The 22,052-nt window shown below is 39.1% G+C and overlaps 1 protein-coding gene across 1 annotated transcript in view; it reads left to right on the top strand.

Annotated features, from left to right (window-relative positions):
- Window positions 1–218: 218 nt before the first annotated feature.
- The window catches only part of LOC131997027 (uncharacterized), a 341,371-nt gene continuing 319,537 nt past the window's right edge, over window positions 219–22,052 (top strand). Inside the window, exon 1 of the mRNA XM_059367275.1 lies at window positions 219–1,222. The gene's annotated coding sequence lies outside the window, so the exon portion shown is untranslated. The remainder of the gene's footprint in view (window positions 1,223–22,052) is intronic.

Genomic DNA, 22,052 nt, shown 5'->3' with positions numbered 1-22,052 from the left:
CCCAAAAAATTTTAAATATTAACAACAAATATTTTACCCTTCGCTATCAAAGATGCATTTAATGTAGCAGACCAAATGCCTGAAACATCATCGCCTGCACTATCACCATTTAATCGCTTAACAATGAACATTTAAACAGTTGTCATAAAAGAAAATATTACACACCACCATATTGTAGTTTCCTCCCCTCTTCTTCCTTTTTCTTACAGATCTCTGTATGGGTATGAGTTTCTTGCTGATGTCTAAGACTCGTGGTTTATGTGGATGGCTTGAAACTGGGGCGCTGTTGAAGAAGAGGTCATAAAACTCCACCGAAATGAACTGTGACAATGACACCCATTGCCACAGCACCACAAACTGAAGGCAATTCAAGGAGATCGCTCTTGTGTTTGATTGTGTATGTGTATGTGATGCTACCTAGGAGTTTCCAAAGAAGTCAAACACCATTACTCGTCCATCCAGCCAGCCATCTACATACATTCATTCATTCATTCGCTTAAAGTCTATGTCACTTCCTGTAAATGAAAACAACAACCGTTGTTGGCCCCTTGCCCTAACTTCAGTTGTGCTTAAATGTGGTTGGCTAGGTGTGTGTGTGTGTGTGTGAAGCGCTGAGCATATCAAGTCCACAGCCAGATTTGAGATTTGTGAGTGCTTCTCACGATAATCAACCTTAAATAGAAATGACATAATTGCATCAATCTTGGCGGCACAAAACAAAAACAAAAACACACACTATTTTCCATTTCTCTGTTTCAAAAAAACACACACACACACACACACATACACACAAACAAAGCAAAAGGAGAATGAATAAAAAAGTAATGCCATATTGGCAACAAACAAAAAACGAACGCGACAAGAAATATCCCCAACACAAGACTAGTGGAGAAAAAACTCAGCAATAGAAAATCCTATGAAAATCTTTTTGTTGTTTTACCTCCTCAACCCCGTCATCTGTCTTTTTCTTCTTTCGAGAAGGGAGAAAAGCATAACAAATCGTCCCAATAAAAGCGAACAATGCGAGCATATGAAGAAGAGTACAAAAAAAGCAGAGGAAAAACAGCTCGTCTCTACCAAATGAAGCAACACAAAATATTCGAACAGAAAACTCTCGGAAAGACAGACAAGCAACAAATTGAAAGAAAACCCCCCTGGAAGAGATTTTCCTTATGCTGTTGCCGTCAAGGGAACACCAACAAATGATAGCCTCTCGGGCAAGGTAAGTCACACTCACACACACACACACACTGAGAAAATATCCATTTGTCATACAATCGAGGGTTAGCAGATAGATGTACTCCCCCCATCGCCGCCATTCATACAAAAATTCAACCAAGAAATCCCAAAGATAAACCTGACAAAAGTGGAAAATTGAAAAAAAAAGAGTGGGAAAAATGCAGGAAATTTGTGTGACTGTTGTTTGTATCGTTGTGTTTTTTTCTTTGTTGGGTTGTTGAGTCTTAGCTAGGGAAGGGGAGGGGGGAGTAACTCAAACGAGAAGAAATCTATAAAACTCAGCACCAGCATTGTAGGAAATTTTTGGTGGAAAACAGGAGTCGACATGTATTTGTTTGTAGCTACTAAATCAAATATGAATACAGATTGTTCGTTGTGATCGTTGTTTTGCTTACGAAACATTTCGCTGTAACTCAAAAGGCTAATGACCATGACAAATCAAGATGAAATAGTCTTTGTGTCTTGTTTTGGAGTTTTCCAATGAATTTGTTTCACTTATTTTCGAACATTAGTGAAATTTAAATCTTAGAATTTTAACGCCATTGCCTTAATAATTTATTATCCCTTTGGATGTGTGACATTTAAAAATGTTGTAACACAAAACGAAGTTGAAAAGAGGGAGAGCAAATGTATATCAGCGATATGAAAGTTAACAAGGTGGGGTAACTTTCAAGTGGGGAGGCAATTTCCCCACTTTTTGGAAACTTTTGCTTGGGGGATTCTCTAGTGCGCTGCCACAAGGCCTATTGCAATGTAACCGCTTAAGCACATTATTTCTTATCAAAAGCCTGTAATTCCTTCATCTTCCTTCGGTCGACAGAAGGCCTGAGTGTCCTGGCAGTTTAGCATCCACGTACAGTAGACCATGTCACGCTATAAAGGAGACTTTTTTTACAAAAAAAACCCATACCCCCTACATTTTCCACTTGATCCCACTAAGCTAAACAAGTAAAAAGGCGTTAAGTTCCGCCCAGCCGGGGATACGCACCTTTTAAACACCTTTCGTCATAATCCGATGAAAAATGAATAATTTATGCCCCCATAGCAGCTTTATCGTAATATGGTCCGATTTGGATAAAATTTGGCACGAACATTCACTCATTGTGTAATAAGTACAAGTCATTGTTCAATTTTGTAGCGAGATATCGGTCTATATGGCAGCTGTATCCAAATCTGAACCGACCCAGGCCAAATTGAAGAATAATGTTGAAGGGCCCAACACAACTCACTGTTCCAAATTTCGGGTAAATCGGACAATAAATGTCCCTTTTATGAGCCCAAAACCTTTAATCGAGAGATGGGTCTATATGGCAGCTATATCCAAATCTGAACCAATCTGGGCCAAATTGAAGAATAATGTTGAAGGGCCCAACACAACTCTCTGTTCCAAATTTCGGCTAAATCGGACAGTAAATGCGCAATTTATGGGCCCAAAACCTTAAATCGAGAGATCGGTCTATATGGCAGCTATATCCAAATTTGAACCGATCTGGGCCACATTGAAGAAGGATGTCGACTGGCTTAATACAACTCACTGTCCCAAATTTCAACAAAATCGAAAAATAAATGTGGCTTTTATGGGCCTAAGACCCTAAATCGGCGGATCGGTCTATATGGGGGCTATTGTCGTAGGCAGCGATTTATGAAAACCTTGATTTTACACATAGTCGCTTGTGTCAAGTTCCAAGTTGTACAACCATATAATAAACTAGTAAAAGCGTACTAAGTTCGGCCGGGCCGAATCTAATATACCCTCCACCATGTTTCGCATTTGTCGAGGTATTTTCCCGATCCGATTCGCACCATAATGGAGGGAATATTGGAGACCATAGTACAAGTCATTGTGTAAAATTTCAGCCAAATCGAATAAGAATAGCGCCCTTAAGGTGCTCAAAAAGTAAAATAGGGAGATCGTATTATAGGGGAGCTGTATTAGCTATAGACCGATTCAGACCATACTTGACACGTATTTTGAAGGTCATGGAAGAAGCCGTTGTACAAATTCTCACCCAAATCAGATAATAATTGTGCCCTATTGAGCCTCAAGCAGTCAAGATCCCAGATTGGTTTATATGGCAGCTATATCAGGTTATGGACCGATTTGAACCATATTTTGCACAGTTGTTGAAAGTCATAACAAAACACGTCATGCAAAATTTCAGCGAAATCGGATAAAATTTGCGCCCTCTAAAGACTCAAGATGTCAAGACCCCAGATCGGTTTATATGACTGATATATCAGGTTATGCACCGATTTCACCCATACTTGGCACAGTTGTTGGAAATCATAGCAAAACACTTCATGCAAAATTTCAGCCAAAAAATAAAAATTGCGCCCTCTAGAAACTCAAGAAGTGAAGACCCAAGATCGGTTTATGTGGCAATACATAGATCGATATGGGCCATTTACAGTACACCTATAAGAAGTATTTGTGCAAAATTTGAAGCGGTTGCTTTCATGCTTCGAAAGTTAGCGTGCTTTCGACAGACAGGCGGACGGACGGGCATGGCTAGATTGACATGAAATGTCATGACGATCAGGGGTCTGAAATGAATATTTCGAGGAGTTACAAACAGAATGAGGAAATTAGTATACCCCCATCCTATGGTGGAGCGTATAAAAAGATTTCACATGGAAGATTCTGACTTTTGAATCATGTGAGATGTCACTAGATCTCCAAACTTCATTGAGTCTAAGACAGGCGCTTCTGGCCCTGTTGATACGTACGCGTATGTCTGCCTCTGATCCTCTGATTCTTAGTTCTTTGCTATTTTGCTGTCAAGATGGGAGAAGTTGTCAACGTCTTCAATGATATGGTCGTTTATAGTGAGCAGTGTCAGTTGTGATGCTCCTATCCCCATCAATTTGGTTTTTGCTATGTCTATCCTTAGGCTGCATACTTTGGCAGCATTTTCATTCAGCCGTTCCAGTTTCGCCTTTATGTGCTCAAAGCAATGCGCAAAGAGGCATTTTTCATCCGCTTAGTCGATGTCTCCGAGGAAGTGGTAAATACCCAGGCGTAGCCATAGTGTGTCTCAGTATTCGTTGCTTCTAATACGGAGTTGAATGCAACCCTGCTTTACTCCTTTGTCGATCCCGAAAGGACGACCTTCTTTTCCATTGAAACGGACTGAAATTTCAGCATTCATTTATGCAAATTTTGCCCATGAACATTCCACTAAGGAACATGGGCAAACTTCTCACATATCAATGAGTGCAGGGGCCTATTTTTTATAGCCAAGTCCGAACGGCCACCGCTGAAAATTTTTTCTGATGGTCTCGCCAAGATTCGAATCCAGGCTTTCAGCGTCATAGGCGGACATGCTAAACTCTGCGCTACGGTGGCCTCCTCAGCATTCATATACAACTCCCTAATTAGTGTCACAATTTTTTCTGGGATGCCCTTATTCAACAGTGTGCTCCACATTGAACTTCGCGAAACTGTGTCAAAAACACAAGAACGTCCTGGCCGAAAACCTGCCTGTTCCTTCCTGAAAGAGGACCATGCCAACACCATCTCTTCTCATAATTTTGAGCATCCCCACTGAATGGTGGAGGTGAATCTGCCATACCTGCAAGCAGATTATGCAACTTAGCCTCATGGACAGTGTCCATCTAAGCTCTTGGACAGCGACCGACAGAACAGAGCTGGCGAACTATTGATAATCACAACAATCGATATTTCGATAGTTTTAATAATAAATATCGATATATATTTATACAGAAGCAATATCAATGGACAGACCAAATAAATCCAAGATTAATAAAGTCAGTTGAAAGTCATGAGAGAAATCATTGTACAAAATGTTAACCTAATCGGATGAAAATTGCGCCCTCTATAGGCGCAATTTCATCTTAAAAGATACATTTAGTGTCGCATCGCTTATTTTTGTCTAATTTTGCATAAAATTTAACTCTTCTGATAGCATCCACCGGAAAAATTTGTTAATCGATATTCAGTCAAAATTGATACCCATAGTGTGCTTTACTTTCAAATAACTTTAAATTGATACCCATAGTGTGCTTTACTTTCAAATAACTTCAAATTGATACCCATAGTGTGCCGATCGGCTTACATGTCTCGTTGGGCGATGGGTCGGCCCCTAGACACTTTACTTTAATTAGGTATGACAGAATATTTGATCCACTAGCCGAACGTAGGATAGCGTTCCAAGCACCTCGATCTACTGCGCTCATTCTAAAATCTCTGGCACCAAGTTTCGAGGTGTCTCCTTGATCCTTCCATCGGGCTTTTGGTCTTCCTGGTTTGCGTGTACCACCGTGTTTGTCTTCAAAAGACTTCTTTGCTGGAGCTTCTTCATCCATTCTGATGAAGTTACACGCATCAAAATACAACGCAGCCGTTGTATTTTGATGCGTGTAACTATGCTATCGTCGTCATTCAGCGCGTAGTTCATGCGACGACAATATTCTCCATTAACTCATATGGTCCATGTAATTTACGGAGAATCTATCTCTATCTATCTTAATCGATATTCGGTCAAAAAAAGTCAATATCGATAGTGGCATCGATATTTTGCCAGCTCTACGACAGAACCATTTTTACAAAAATTAAACCCAACTTGCTTCGTTAGTATTGGGAAGTCATAGAGTGATTAAGGCATGCAGGCCATCGTAGTGCAGAGGTTAGCATGTCCGCATATATGGCTGAACGCCTGGGTTCAAATCCTGGGGAGACCATCAGATATAATTTTCAACGGTGGTTATGCTGGCGACATTTGTGGGGTACTATAAAAAAAGAAAATTTTCCTTACAGGCGCAATTTTTAGTAAATTTTCTTTAAACACACAAAACCATTTTTCTCGTTTTTTTCTTCCAATGATAATCGAATGCCGTCTATTACTTCGATATCAAATATCCCAATTGTTAGCAGACGATAAAAAAGAATTAGGTAAGGCTTAGTTGGTCAATCACCTCCTAACCACACTTCAAATTCCTTTACCTTTACCAAAACAATCTCATGAAAACATTAAAATTTTGCTGCTGTCATAAAAATCGAAGCCCAAATATTTGAAAACAATAAAACTTATTTATGACAAAAGGCCGTGCCATTTAATAATTAAAATGATGTCTACCAAGAAAAGGACATAGGGTGAGAGCAAATAAGGGGAAATTTGTTACACAAGCCCTCATGTCATATTGAGATTTGTCCACAACGCGTCGAATAACATCCCTCAAAGAGGTGTCATAAAAATGCATTTTGTTCACAAACACCAAATACTCATAACGGTACAAACAAAAGTGAGAGCATTGTGTGGACAGACGTGGGGTTTACATCAGTCAAGGGAAGGGAAGAAATGTGTTAGCACATGTTTGATTGCTAAGCTGCTGCATGCAGGCGAGCAGGCAATCAAATCAAAGATAACGTGAGGGACAAAATAAGCAGAAATTGTATGAAAAGGGTAGCGGCGGTGAGGCAACAAATTGAAAGAATGTCATATCAATGAAGTCCCCACCACATTTTTCGGAGACTTTTGGGATTACCAAAACAAAATAAACAAATGTTTGAGAGAGCGATCAACATGTTCTCATATGCGGGGGGAACCTAAGGAAGAGTTCGAATGCATACCAAGTATAACGAGGGAGAAGCATAAGAAGTGATGCCATAAATGGATAGACAAGCACTACACTGAGAAAAAAAGTGTGTAGCAATATTTTACACGTGGGAGAAGACTAGACCGGACTGCCGGTTAGGCTTCTTGAGTTCATTTAAGGCGTTTTTATGATGTGATGGGTGAAATTTGGAACAGTGAATTGTAAGAGACCTTTCGACATCCTTGACGAACATGGTCCACATTGTTTTAGGCCTACTATCCGATTACATTGAAACTAGGAACATTAAGTCGTTTTACATCCCTTTACAAACGTGCGGTGTTTTTCTAGTTGGGACCCTATTAGAATATAGCTGCCATATAGACCGATTTCCAGATGTAAAGCCTTGAGGAATTAAAAGGGGCATTTATTGCCCGATTTCGCTAAAATTTCCAGCAGTGAGTTGTAATAGACCCCTAAGGTTAATATGGGTTGCCCAAAAAGTAATTGCGGATTTTTTAAAAGAAAGTAAATGCATTTTTAATAAAACTTAGAATGAACTTTAACCAAATATACTTTTTTTCTAAAGCAAGCTAAAAGTAACAGCTGATAACTGACAGAAGAAAGAATGCAATTACAGAGTCACAAGCTGTGAAAGAATTTGTCAACGCCGACTATATGAAAAATCCGCAATTACTTTTTGAGCAACCCAATAGATAAGATAAATATATATAACATATCCGTTTTTACTTGTTATTTATTTCTTTTTTCCGATGTATCATAGACTCATCTTCCCTTATTCGTTTGCTTTTGCATTTGAACATTTGGCTATGGAGCAATTGCATCGAAAAGGCCAACTACCACGAAGTAAATGCATTTCCCTCCCATCCACTCCACACCATTGTGACAACTGCATATCAAACCTTCCAATCCTTTCACATTCGTCTCTCTAATGTTTGTCATAGTTTCCAATTTGCATTCATAATTAAATGCACGCCTGCGTGGTGGTAGTATGCGTTACTGTACTACTGTAAGGCAAGGAAAGTGCATTCATATGGGAAAGTTGAGTTCAAGTCAGGGGTGTCATAGTCAATTAGCAACACCTTGCTATGGACGAAATGTGGTGAGTGATACTGGTATGCATGGGTACAGTAGGATTAAACGGAATTTTAAATGGTTAGGTTTTTTAACAATTGTGGGAAACATTCATGAAAGCTGTTAACAAGAGTCTTTATTTGGAAGGGTTTTACCATATCCGCACATCTGTAATGTTGGATAAAACTGTATGATGTAATGAAGTCATACCCAGATTATTGGACCTAGAAAAAAAGTGAAAAATAAATGGTGCACTTCTTTCAAATAACTTTTATTTAATACCCATAGTGTGCCGATCGGGCTACATGTCTTGTTGGGTGATGGGTCGGCCCCTAGACACTTTACTTTACTTTAATTAGATATGACAGAATATTTGATCCACTAGCCGAACGTAAGATAGCGTTCCAAGCACCTCGATCTACTGCGCTGATTCTAAAATCTCTGACACCAAGTTTCGAGGTGTCTCCTTGATCCTTCCATCGGGCTTTTGGTCTTCCTGGTTTGCGTGTACCACCGTGTTTGTCTTCAAAAGACTTCTTTGCTGGAGCTTCTTCATCCATTCTGATGAAGTTACACGCATCAAAATACAACGCAGCCGTTGTATTTTGATGCGTGTAACTATGCTATCGTCGTCATACAGCGCGTAGTTCATGCGACGACAATATTCTCCATTAACTCATATGGTCCATATAATTTACGAAGAATCTATCTCTCAAACACTTCAAGCACTGCCTCATCTGCTTTCACAAGTACCCATGCTTCAGAACCATATAACAGCACGGGTAGTATCAGTGTCTTGTACAGTGTGATCTTCGTCTGTCGAGAGGTGGCCTTGTTTCCAAACTGCTTACTTACTCCAAAGTAGCATCTGTTTGCCAGTATTATTCTTCGCTTAATCTCAAAATTTGTGTCATTCGTTTCGATTACGGCAGTGCCGAGGTAGAACAAGTTACTGACTATCTCAAAGTTTTGGTTCCCAACTTTCTTCATTTTCTTTAACTGCTTGGTTGTGCAAGGCTTTTTGGGAGTTGAAACCATCCATATCTTCTTATCTGCATTTATTGCCAGACCCATTTTCACTGACTCTCGTTCGATTCTTTCAAAGGCTGCAGTTACTGCTTCCGGTGACCGACCTATGATATCGATGTCATCGGCATAGGTAAGTAGCATGTGTTCTCTTGTGATTAGTGTGCCATATCTATTCACATCTCCATCACGTATAATCTTCTCCAACAGGCTGTTAAAGAGATCACACGATAGTCTGTCTCCTTGTCTCTAACCTCGTTGGGTATTAAATGGTTCGGAGAGATCCTTTCCTATTCTTACTAAGGAACGCATATCAGTAAGTGACATCCTGCAGATTATCATTGGCACTCAGTATTTAATTAAACCAGTGCCACCTGACTCCTCAATGAGACTCTCCTCTCAAAACTCGCTGACTGCCCGCGGCCGCATTTGCAGCTACTCTGCATAAAAACTGAGCTTTCCACCATCCGCAATCTGTGGACGCGCCCGGTAGCAGCACTACTTCTACGGAATGTGTCCGCATTTTCCTCCTCACCATTTTTTTTATATTTTTATAATGCGTTTTGACAGTTATTTGGGTGGAAAGACGAAGTCGGTACTACGCTTAAGCGCTTTTCAATTCCCCAATCTTCTCTTCACGCCATAAAAATTAAATTTTACATTTTATTGTGCTTCTGTTTAGTGTTTTTCTTCATCTCCCACTCGTCTCCACGTCTCTGGAAGTTTAAATTTTAATTGATTCGCGCACTCATCAATAATTATAATTGTCTTTGTCAACCGTCACCAACTCCCCTCACTCTCATATCAGATGATCAGCCCTGATTTCATTTGCATTGTAATCTCATACTCTTACTTTACATAGATTTGCATGCTGTTTGATACTCACCAGTAACATTCTCTCAAAATATGTTATTCCCCACACGAGTAAATGAATTAACTTTGCATGCTTTTGCCTTGTGTTTATATTCTCTTCCAGTCTCAACAGTCAAACTCTCTCTCTCTCTCAATATTTCTTCTGTGTTCTTCTTCACACCTTTCGTTTGGGAAGTTTAAATTGTGATCAAGTGGAAGTTATTACAGATGGGTTTCTACCAGGTAAATACCGAATGCATGGGTGTTTATTGGGTAAATACCCAATAAATACCTTATTTGGGTATAATAAATACCCAATAAATACTTTTTTGGGGTATTTATAAATTTTCATATATTTGGTAATTGAAATCATTTACAAACAATTTTTGTTGATTTCTTATTCTTTGTTTATAAATCTGACCTTCTGATCTCATAAAATCGGAATTTAGTTATATATAGGCACTATCCCGATCTCCAGACTTAAAGTCTTGAGGCAATAAATTTGTAATTTTTCTTCCGATTTCGATGAAGTTTGGCACAATGAGTTTTGATTGATTACAAGAATACATGGACAGACAGGCAGACGGACAGACAGTCAGACGGACATAGCTAAATTGAATCAGGAAGTGATTCTACACTGATCGGTATACTATCAATGGTTCTAGCTCTTCTCCCCCTAGGCGTTGCAAACAAATGCATAAAATTATAATACCCTATACCACAGTGGTGGTATAGTGTATAACAAGTAAAAGCGTGCTAAGTTCAACCGGACCGAATCTTGGGTACCCATCACCATGGATTCCGCTAAAAATGTACCCTTATTAACTGAGTATTGTATTTGAATTATTTTGGTCTCAAGAAGTCATATCGGCATATCGGTACTTAGGGGGCCTTTATTACCACCGATTCGGATAAAACTTGGCACTGATATTGTAAGTCATTAGATAGGCTTTTGGGCCAAATTTCAGCCAAATATGGTGAAATTTAGGCTTTTAAGGGTTGAAGAAATCAAATCCGGGGATCAGTTTATATGGGGGCTTTAACTGTTTATGGGTCAATTCGGATCATACTTGGCATGGATGTTGGAAATCATAACTCAAGACTTTGCTGCAAATTTCAGCCATAACTCAAGTGTTTGTTTCAAATTTCAGCCAAATCGGATGAAAATTGAGGCTTCTAAGGTCTCAAGAAGTCAAATCTGGGGATCGGTTTATATGGGGGCTATATCTGTTTATAGACCAATTCGAATCATCGAAGGCATGAATATTGCAAGTCGTTTCTGAAATCTTTGTTCCAAATTTCAACCAAATCGGATGAACATGGAGTCTTCTAAGGCCTCAAGAAGTCAAATCTGGGGATCGGTTTATATGAGGGCTATATCTGTTTATAGACCAATTCGGATCATACTAGGCATGGATATTGGAAGTCGTTTCTGAAATCTTTGTTCCAAATTTCAACCAAGTCGGATGAAAATTGAGACTTCTAAGGCCTCAAGAAGTCAAATCCGGGGATTGGTTTATATGGGGGCTATATCTGTTTATAGACCGATTTAGATCATACAAGGCATGGATGTTGGAAGTCATAACTCAAATCTTTTTTCCAAATTTCAACCAAATCGGATGAACATTGAGTCTTCTAAGGCCTTAAGAAGTCAAATCAGGGGATCGGTTTATATGGGGGCTATATCTGTTTATAGACCGATCTGGGTAATTTTTAGCATGGATATTGAAAGTCATAACTCAAACCATTGTTCCAAATTTCAGCCAAATCCGATGCAAATTGAGACTTCTTAGGCCTCAAGAATTCAAATCCGGGGATCGGTTAATGTGGGGGCTATATCTGTTTATGGACCGATTCGGATCATACTTAAGTCTTTGTTCTAAATTTCAGCTAAATCAGATGCAAATTGAGGCTTCTAAGGGCTCAAGAAATCAAATCAGGGGATCGGTTTATATGGGGGCTATATCCAAATCTGAACCGATATGACTCATTTGCAATCCCCAAGGACCTACATCAATTAGAAGTGTCTGTGCCAAATTTCAAGCGGCTAGCTTTACGCGATCGACCGCTATCGTGATTTCGACAGACTGATGGACGGATGGATGGACATGGCTAGATAGAATCATAATATCGAGACGATCCACAATACATATATTGGGTTGCCCAAAAAGTAATTGCGGATTTTTTATATAGTCGGCATTGACAAATTTTTTCACAGCTTGTGACTCTGTAATTGCATTCTTTCTTCTGTCAGTTATCAGCTGTTACTTTTAGCTTGCTTTAGAAAATAAGTGTAAAAAAAGTATATTTGATTAAAGTTCATTCTAAGATTTATTTAAAAATGCATTTACTTTCTTTTAAAAAATCCGCAATTACTTTTTGGGCAACCCAATACTTTATGGGGTCGCAAATCAATATATTGAGGTGTTACAAACGGAATGACTAGATTAGTATACCCTCATCCTATGGTGGCGGTTATAGAAAGCCAACAAAAAAAACATAAATTCATGTAACAGTACTCCCCACATAAAGCTCGCAATGTATGCATTGTAATGAGCTTATGTTTGTTGTTGTCATTATTATCTATGTCCATGCTTTAAATATTGGCATGTGCATTGTTTTTGTTTTTGTGTTATTGTTCTCTCCCACTCTCAACAAACAACACCACTCTCCCAACAGATTTTCACCATTGATTGAGTTTGTCTTCTTCTTACATTTAGTTTTTGGAAGTTTTTAATGTGAACAGATGTTCTTAGATTGTTGTGAAATAAAATCTAAAAGAAAACTTTGCAAATTAGAAATTATGATGTTTTTTAAACAAAGTAGTATTCAAAATGCGTCCCATTAAAGTGAAAAGTGTTTGTTTAGTGATTTTAGTGAATAAAGTGTTAGTTTTTTGGTTTGTAAAAAAAGTTATAATCATTGCGAGAGGGCCAATGTGTAAAAGAGAAGAGTGCAAAAAACAGCTGTTATGTTCTATTTGTAAACTCAGTGGGCAGATTTTCAGTGTTTGGAGTGTAATAAGGAGACAGAAGCAGCGCGAATGCAAAAAGAGAGGTAAGAAGAAGAATGCTATTTCGCCATATAAACATACAACGGCACATATCGCTGCACGCATACGTTTATTATTAAAGATTTTTATACCCTCCACCATAGGATGGGGTATACTAATTGCGTCATTCTGTTTGTAACACCTCGAAATATGCGTCAGAGGCCCCATAAAGTATATATATTCTTGATCGTCATGTCATTTTAAGTCGATCTAGCCATGTACGTCCGTTTGTCCGTCCGTCTGTCTGTCGACAGCACGCTAACTTTCGAAGGAGTTAAGCTAGCCGCTTGAAATTTTGCTCAAATACTTTTTATTAGTGTAGGTCGGTTGGAATTGTAAATGGGCCATATCGGTCCATGTTTTGATATGGCTGCCATATAAACCGATCTTGGGTCTTGACTTCTTGAGCCTCTAGAGGGCACAATTTTTGTCCGATTTGACTGAAATTTAGCACTTAGTGTTTTGGTATCACTTCCAACAACTGTGTTAAGTGTGATTCAAATTGGTTCATAACCTGATATAGCTGTCATATAAGCCGATCTTGGATCTTAAATTCTTGAACTTCTAGAGGGCGCAATTTTCATCCGATTTGGCTGAAATTTAGCATGAGGTGTTTTGTTATGACTTCCAGTAACTGTATTAAGTATGGCGTAAATCGGTATAGAAACTGATATAGGTGCCATGTAAACCGATCTGGGATCTTGAATTCTTGAGGGCGCAATTCTCATACGATTTTGAAAAAATTTTGTACAACGGCTTCTCTCATGACCTTCAACATAAGTGTCTAATATGGTCTGAATCGATCAATAGGTTGATATAGCTCCCATATAAACCGATCTCCCGATTTTGTTTCTTGTTTTTATTGCTTACTGCCATTTGCTTCGTTTAATAAGTCAGCGTTCAGGGTTAGCTTTTTTTCGACTATTCCCTTACTTTTATTAGATTTGCAGTTTATCTTCTTTTATTATATAAAAATTAAATTGTTGCGCTTTGCTTGTTTATCTGTTCCGTATAGACTCAAAAACGTATGACTTACAGATGGTAGAGTTTGGGCCCCCGGTGAAAATAGGGTACTAAATTTTTTGAGGGGGGCGTACCCTCCCTCATACCCCAATTTTCAAAAACGCCAGATCCCGGAGATGCGTGCACCGATTTAAGCGAAATTTTGTATGCCACCTTATGGTACCCCAAAAACACGAAATTGGTGAACAAATTTTAGGGTCAACAAACCTGGGGGGACGCCCCATCCCAAAATCCACCCGAACGGACATGGGTACCGTTTGCGACAATATGGGTATCAAATGAAAGGTATTTAAGAGTAGAGTACAAATTTAGCGTACAAATTTCACTCTCAATTTTGGGGGGCTCCCCACCACCAAAAAATCTCCAAGAGGACACTTTCACCGCTTTGGTCAATATGGGTATCAAATGAAAGGTATTTAAGAGTACAGTACGAGCATGGCATTAAAATGTTACCCTAAGTATCGGGGGTGGTGGCCACCCCCAAAAACACCGGCCAACAGGACACTGTAACCGCTTTGAGCAATATAGGTATCAAATGAAAGGTATTTAAAAGTAGAATACATGTGGTGTCTGAGGGCCTTCCCCTCCCCCCAAAACCTCCTAGGACAAATTTACCGATTGCGACAATATGGATATCAAATGAAAGCTATTTAGAGGTAGAGTCTAATACTGAAATAGAAATTTATTCCTTGGATTCTGAGGCGCCTCACCACCCCTCTACCAAACAAAACCCCTCAACAGGCCATATTAACCGATTGGGAGAATATGGGTACCAAACGAAAGCTATCTGGAAGCTGAGTACACATCTGTTATAAGAATTTGGTCCAAGGTGTATACGGGGCCTCCCCAACCCAAAAAACCCCAAAATGGGCATAAATGAGTATCGAATGAAAGGTCTTTGGGAGTTGAGTACACATCTGTTATAAGAATTTGGTCCAAGGTGTCTACGAGACCTCTCCAACCCCAAAACCTGCATGAATGTCTAACGTCACAAAATGTGTATAAAATGAAAGATCTTTGAGAGTTCACTACGAATCTGATATGCACATTTAGAGTCTGGCACCAGCCCACTCACTAAATACCTTTCAATAGGACGTGAAATTCGATCGGGATAATATGTCAATTAAAATAAAGGTCTAGGACAGTATATATCGAATCTTATATTGGCATAAGGATTTAAGTATCTGGGTCACGTCCTACCGTTCCGCAGGACAGTAGATTGCAACAATAAAAGACTCAAATAAATTGTCGTTTGGTTCTTAGCGTCGGTGGGCCGATCCTTTCTGAGTATATATATATTGTATATATATATTGTACTGAGTATATATATATTGTATATATTGTACTCAAATGAAAGGACATGTCAGAGGGCAATCCCCCTCCCCTTATCCTACCCAAAAAAAAGGTATTCAAAATAATATTTGAATAATATTAAATAATATATGAAGGCCGGTCAGGATAGAATAGGACAGAAATAAAAAGTCTTTGGTAGTAGAGTACACTTTCTACCCTCAAATTGGGATGGACGCAGGAGGTCCTGCGGATCTTAACGACTGTGGTATCCCAAGTAGTCGCTTTGAAATATGATTTTGAATGGACATAACCAATATAGAAAAATTGTTATATATGAATATCTTGATAACCTCCTTCAAAATGCTTGACATTATGGGGCTCAAACAAAACTTAAGCTCTAGCACGATGAGGATATTACTTCAGGTTCTGCCTTTAAATTCCCTTCAAACCGCTCATGATTGCCTACTATGGCGATAAATAATAGGGGTTTGATAGTAGAAAATGAATTTGATATCCAATTTTGAGGCCAAATGTTGGAGGTCGTGTCACCCCATAAACTCCCCCTAAACCATTGGCAATTGAGGCTCAAATTAAAGACATTTAAGAGTAGAGCACGATGCTGATATTTTTTCAGGGCTAAGTGCGTGGGTGGCCGCCTCACCCTGCATACCCCTTAAACTGGACATATTTGTGGATTCTGGCAAAAAGGGGCTCGAATTTGTATCTGTTTCATGGCCAAGTGTTTCAGGGACGCCTCACCTCATGAACTCTTCCTAAGCACACATATATGAAGTATGAGAGTGGAGTATGAATCCGATATAACTCCGAGTATGGGAGTGGAGTATGAATCCGATATCCACTTTCGGGGAAAAAGAGTTTTGCTACTCCAATCCACCACCAAATCCAAGGGAATGAAGTTGATCTAACATCCAAACTTTAATGGGCGGTCCCTCCCCATACCCTATTTTAAAAAACGCCAGATCTCGGATATGGGTGGGGCGATTTAAGCGAAATTTAGTTTGTTTATAATGACTTAAATACAGAAATTTTTATCCTTATTAAGGGTGGGATATCTAGGGGGCCGCCCCACCTCCAAAGCTACCATCCAAATGAAATATAAACTAATAATGACATTATGGGACTCAATTGAAAGGAATTTGAGACCAGAGCACGAATCTGATATATGGGGATCCCCATCACCCCTAAAAATACCACCATATCGGACAAATTTACCGACCATAGCAATATAAGATTTCAATGAAAGGCATTTGGGAGAAGAGCACCAATATAATATCCACATTGGCGCAAAATATCTGAAAGGCCGTACCAGCACCCCCAAACATGACTTTTTTCCTGACGTGACCGTATAGGGCTTAGATAAAATAAGAGAGTGCTATGTGTATATATATACTAACTGGACAGGGTCCGCTCCGCTGCGCCTTCTTTAACTCTCTAATATCTATTCAGGATGAGGACACTTCGCCCTGAAGCCTATTTTCACCTATGACGATGAAAGCCTGCGTTCGAATCTTGGCGGAACTTCGGACAAAATTAAAAACTGTGGTTATCCTCTCTTAATGTTGGCGACATTTGCGAGGTACAATACCATGCATGGTCATGTGAAAAATTCTCCCCAAAGAGATGTCGCACTGCGGCACACCATACGGACTTGGCTATAAAAAAGGTCCCTTATCGTTGAGAAACTCAACTTCAAATCAAAAAGCACTCAAAAGCACCCCACTCGGTTTCTGGGCAAATTTTACTCTACTCCCAAATGTCTTTCTTTTGAGCCCGATATTACTGTATTGGTAAATATTTCAGGTTTAGTGGGTATTTCGGGGGTGGTCAATTTCGTATGAGTCCCATAATGTCATGATCGGTAAATAAGTTGTGTTTGAAGGTGGGGTGGACCCCAGGGTCTTTGTCCTGAAAATAAATATAAATTTCCCGAAAATCAATAAATATGGACCCCAAATAGCTTTTATATAATAGGGAGGTATTTTGGGGTGGGGCGGCTCCCCAAACATATGGCTCTATATTTTGTTGTGATTGGTCCATGTATCCATTTGGCGGGTTTTAGGCTGTCCCCGTGGCACCCGTCCAACAATAGAAACAATGTTTTTTTTTTTTTTTTTTTTTGGTGATTGTTAGATTGCAAAAAATTTCGAACTAATCACATTACCAATCTCCGAGATCTGGTATTTTTAAAATTAGGGTAATGAGAAGTGCTTTTAAGGGGTGACATTTCGACACGAATATGGATATCAAATTCGTGTACACTCCCAAATCCCGTTACTTTGAACCCCATTTTGCCATGGTTGGTAAGTATGGGGCTGGGGCTGGGGAGGCCATCGGCACTTTGCCCTGCAAATAGATATCAAATTCGATCTTTACTCCCAAATACCGTTGATTTGAGCTCCATATTGATATAGTCGCAAACAACATTCAGTTTAAGGGTGATTTAGGGCGTACCCCCAAAATTGGATATCAAATACGTTTTCTATTCTCAAATTCCTTTCAGTTGAGTCCCATATTGCCATAAGGGGTCAATTGATCTATTTGACGTATTTTTAGGAGGAAAAGAGCCACCTTGACTTGAACGCAAATTTTAATGTCATATTCGTAATCTACTCCAAAATATCTTTCATTTGAATCCTTTTAGCCATGGTCGGCTAATATGCCCATTTGGGGGTATTTGGGGATGAGGCGACCTCCCATTGCTTGGACCTAATTTTGTATGCCATATTTGTAATCTACTGCCGGATACTTTTCATTTAACGTCGAATATTACTGTTTAGAGGAGTTTTTGGGTTGGACCCAGCTGGGCTGGTCTCCAATGTCTTTCATGTGATACCATTATTGTGCCCATCGGACCACTTTCGGATATGGGTGGCGTTTTTGAGGTTAAGGGGATGGTCCACCTCCACCCGATATCTAAGAGTTATATAGCCTATGTTTCCTTCCAGACAAACATACAAAATCTGTGAAAATTTTAAGAAAATCGGTTCAGCCAAGTATCATATAGTCATAATGGGTCTAATGGCGTTTTTGAGAGTTGGCATGACCCCCCATACTTCGATCTGATTTTGTATGCCAAATTCGAAATCTACTCCCGAATATCTTTCATTTGAGACCCATATTGAAATGAACGTCCAATATGTCTGTTTGGGGGAGTTTTGGGGTTGGGGCGGCTCGATGGGTACTTAGACTCAAATTTTAATACCATATTCGTATTTTATTCTTCAATACCTTTCATTTGATACCAATATTGTGCCCATCAGTCCTCTTTTGGTTTTGGGTTTTCGTTTTAGGTGTAAGGGGGAGGGTCAGCCATCAAATGAACGTCCAATATATCAGTTTGGGGGAGTTTTGGGGTTGGGGCGGCTCGATGGGTACTTAGACTCAAATTTTAATACCATATTCGTATTTTACTCTTCAATACCTTTCATTTGATACCAATATTGTGCCCATCAGTCCTCTTTTGGTTTTGGGTTGGGGCGGCTCGATGGGTACTTAGACTCAAATTTTAATACCATATTCGTATTCTACTCTTCAATACCTTTCATTTGATACCCATATTGTGCCCATCAGTCTTCTTTTGGTTTTGGGTAGCGTTTTAGGTGTATGATGGGTCATATGGCCATTTGAGGAGTTTTTGGGGGGTGGGGTGACCCCCCATATTTCGATGTGATTTTGTATGCCTGATTCGTTATCTACTCACGAATACCTTTCACTTAAGCCCCATATTGATATGAACGGCCAATTTGTCTGTTTTTAGACATTTTGGGGTTAGGGCAGCTACCTGGGTACTTGGATCTAATTTTTTATACCATATTCGTATTCTACTCTTCAATACCTTCCATTTGATATCCATATTGTCTGTATCGGTCTACTTATGATTTTGGGTGGTATATTTGGGGTAACGGGGAGGGTCCGCCCCCTTCCTATATCAACAAATTATTAAGAATATTTCTTCTTCCTGACCATATTCGTAATCTACTCCCGCATACCTTTCATTTGAGTCCCATATTGTCGTGATCGTCAAATAAACCTATTTTAAGAGATTTTTGGGGCTGGGGCGGGCCCCCAGGTTCTTGGGGGCTGGGGCGTCCCCCCAGGTTCTTGGACCCAACTGTTATTATGAAAATCGTACTCTACTCTGGAATACCTTTCATTTTAATCCCATATTGTCCCGATCGTTCCACTTTTATTTTTGGGTAGTACTTTTGGGTTAAGGGGGAGGGTCTGCCCCACCTCCCGGTTCTGCCGTTTTTAAGTCTATACGGAACAAACCGACAAACAAACAAATTCAATTTTATATATAAGATTTATGGGCTCTTCCCCACATAGAAATTTAATTTTTAGACCAGTTGCAAAAAAAAAATATTAATCAGCCTCATGGAAAACTAATACAAAAATTATTTTTCTGCGAAAATCATTGATAAATATCGATGGAAAACTAATTTCGACTGTTTTCATTGGAAAACAAATTACGAGAGGATTTTCAATGAAAATCAAATTATGGGAGGATTTTCAATGGAAATCAAATTATGAGAGGATTTTCAATGGAAATCAAATAAGACCTACCACCTGACTTTAAACATTCAGTATAAATATTTGAGGGCCACCCCTCTCCTATCTAAAATCTCTCAAGCAAACAAACTGACAGATTGAAGCAAAATTTTGGGAAACAGAATTTGGTTTCGAATTTCGATTAAGTTAAAATTCAGAAAAATTTTCATATTATGTATGCAATATAAAATTTCGATAAAATTGCCTGTCAATAGCAAATTTGCATTTACCATTAAGATTCCAACCTAGGAGGATATGCCAAGCTTGGGCCTTTTTAAAAATTTTATAAATAACTGACTTGTTGAAATTAATCCTTGTCCAAGGCGATTAAAATCATCACCATTCACTTAAAACCACTGTACATGACTTACTTAACTGTGTAGAAAGTACACAACTTGGTGAGGATGTTGTAAGACTTTGACTGGCAGTAATTACGCATTGTTGACATAAACATTACCATTTAAGTGCCACAGCCGCAGTCAGTCACTCAGTCAACCAGCGAGCCTGCCACATTTCTCTCTCTCTTCCCCAAAGTGGCATACATATGTATGTATGTGCCAACAATGACGAGTTGTGTGGCGTATTGGTGGTGCGTGGCATGTTTGCCAGATGCCGTCGTGGAGGCTTGACATAACCGTCAGACCTTGCGTCTCCAAATACAAGTTCAACGTTGGCTGTGTATGCCAACGACAGCTGCTATTTACAATTGCCCCTCTGTTGTTGCTTTTCCTTGAACGCAGCTACCACATTTCCAAATGGGAGAGGGAGCATCGAAACCAAGACGAGGTCATTGCCAGTTTAGTATTTGGCGATATTGATGAGGGGGGGGCCAAACGCCACAACAAAAGGTGACAAATGTTGTTGTCTGAACGAAAAAAAAATGAATTGGAACAATGTCAGCAGGCTCCAAGGAAATGTGCATTTGTTTGTCTTATGCCTATGGACGAACGCGTGTAAGAGGGGATGATTTTTGAATTGAACAACCAAAACCAAAAAATCTATCTACGCAAGTGATACTTAGTGAACAACTCAATGGGAAAAATAAGTCGAAATTTGAAAATTTCTTTGAAATTTCATTGTCAGAAAAATTTACTTGAAATTTAATTTTGAAAGGAAGTTTCTTCGAAATTCAACTTTTGTAGAAAGCTGGCTGAAGCCGGCCCATGCCGCGGCGCCTTATACCCACCACCATAGGATGGGGGTATACTAATCTAGTCATTCCGTTTGTGACACCTCGAAATAATCCTCTAGAACTCCATAAAATAGATATATTCTTCATCGTCTCCACATCCTGAATAGAGCTGGCAAACTATCGATAAATGCAAAATTCGATATTTCCTATTGATTTAATAATAAATATCGATAGTATCGATACTATCTTTAATTTCTCATCTAGTCACTCCGTTCGTGACACCTCGAAATATACATCTAGGACTCCATAAAGTATATATATTCTTGATCGTCTCGACATCCTGAATAGAGCTGGCAAACTATCGATAAACGCATAATTCGATATTTTCTATTGTTTTAATAATAAATATCGATAGTATTGATACTTTCTTAAATTTCCCATCACCTATATATCAAACGAAAATGATAAGTAAAAATCATTAGATCGATTTATTATAAAGGCAATGTCAATGCACAGACCAAATAAATTTAAGGTTAATAAAGTCAGTTGGAAGTCATGAGAGATATCATTGTAGAAAATGTTAATCTAATCGGATGAAAACTGCGCCCTCTATAGGGGCATTGTATCAGAGTCGGATTCCTTATTAAACCCACCACCTTAGCATAGGGGTATATTCATTTAGTCATTTCATTTCCAACACATCGAAATATTTATTTCCGATCCTACAAAGTATATATATTTCGGGTCGTCGGAAAATTATAAGAAGATTTAATGATGTCCGTGTGTCTGTCCGTCTATCCGTTTGTCCGCCCGTCTGTTGTAATCACTCTACAGCCTTCAGAAATTGAGATATTGAAGTGAAATTTGGCACAAATACGTCTTTTTGATGCACGCTGGTTAACTTCGTGAACGGGCCAAATCGGACCATATTTGGATATAGCTACTATATAGACCGATTTTCCGATAAAGGGTCTAATGCCTAAAAAAAGCTTTATTTTTTTACCGATTATGCTGAAATTTGAAACAGTGAGTAGTTTAAGGCCTCCCGACAACTGACTCAAATATGGGCCAGATTGGACTATATTTAGATATAGCTGCCATATAGACCGATCTTCCGATAAAGGGTCTGAAGCCCATAAAAACTTTATTTATTGCCGGAATTCGCTGAAATTTGAAACAGAGGGTTATTTTAAGCCTCCCGAAATATCACCTAAA

The sequence above is a fragment of the Stomoxys calcitrans genome, chromosome 4, assembly GCF_963082655.1.
Source record: "Stomoxys calcitrans chromosome 4, idStoCalc2.1, whole genome shotgun sequence".
Taxonomy (NCBI): Eukaryota; Metazoa; Arthropoda; class Insecta; order Diptera; family Muscidae; genus Stomoxys; species Stomoxys calcitrans.
This window is presented reverse-complemented; position numbering and strand designations above follow the sequence as displayed.